General features: G+C 48.2%; 1 non-coding gene across 1 annotated transcript; it reads left to right on the top strand.

Annotated features, from left to right (window-relative positions):
• Window positions 1-340: 340 nt before the first annotated feature.
• Window positions 341-413, top strand: Trnaa-cgc. The gene has a single exon. It is a non-coding gene; the product is annotated as a tRNA-Ala (tRNA).
• The last annotated feature ends 615 nt before the right edge of the window (window positions 414-1,028 follow it).

Here is a 1,028-nt window from a genome sequence, read left to right as displayed (position 1 = left end):
TAGGCCAAGTTCGAAGTCACTGAGCTTTCCTGACTAATCTATTAGGCTCTGCTAACAAGACAGTACTTCCCGCATCCTTACTTACTGGCAGGTCCAGCTCCGCCACTTCTGTGTTACATACTGGTATCTGGATACCTTGGATCAGAGTGTAGCTATTCTAACTCGAGACTGGGAACGAGTTTAATTTCTCTTTCGTCCTAATAACGCAAATTACGATGGGGATCCTTCGTGTTACAGACTCCACGAGACATAGAAAGCATTGCGTAGTGTCACGAGCACCACTCAACGACCCCCCCCCCCCCCCCCTTGCCTCACACACATACTCTCCCTTCCTTCACCGAGCGAGGTGGCGCAGTGGTTAGCGCACTGGACTCGCATTCGGGAGGACGACGGTTCAATCCCGTCTCCGGCCATCCTGATTTAGGTTTTCCGTGATTTCCCTAAATCGTTTCAGGCAAATGCCGGGATGGTTCCTTTGAAAGGGCACGGTCGATTTCCTTCCCAATCCTTCCCTAACCCGAGCTTGCGCTCCGTCTCTAATGACCTCGTTGTCGACGAGACGTTAAACACTACCCACCACCATCTCCCTTCCTTCAGCTCAGAATACAAGAAGTTTGTCAGTAACTGAGTCAAAGACTACTACGAGTGGTAGTGTGCCTCTCTCTTACTAGCCCCCGTTACTGGACGTTTCAGTAGGTAGAAGAAGTGGAGAACCTACTTGGCCGGTCAGAGTGGCCGAGCGGTTCTGGGCGCTTCAGTCTGGAACCGCGCGACTGCTTCGGTCGCAGGTTCGAATGCCTCGGGCATGGGTGTGTGTGATGTCTTTAGGTCAGTTAGGCTTAAGTAGTACTAAGTTCTAGGGGGCTGATGACATCAGATGTTAAGTCCCATAGTGCTCAGAGGTTCTTTTTTTATTTTTTTTATTTTTTATTTATTTTTTATTTTTTTTATGGCGCTGTAATCGATAAACAAACGTGCCTGTTTTTGCAATAATGAATCGACGCGTTTGAATTACGATGTAAATGTAA

Source organism: Schistocerca piceifrons, chromosome 7, assembly GCF_021461385.2.
Source record: "Schistocerca piceifrons isolate TAMUIC-IGC-003096 chromosome 7, iqSchPice1.1, whole genome shotgun sequence".
NCBI lineage: Eukaryota > Metazoa > Arthropoda > Insecta > Orthoptera > Acrididae > Schistocerca > Schistocerca piceifrons.
Note: the sequence above shows the minus strand (reverse complement) of the source record. Positions and strands in the feature narration are given on the sequence as shown.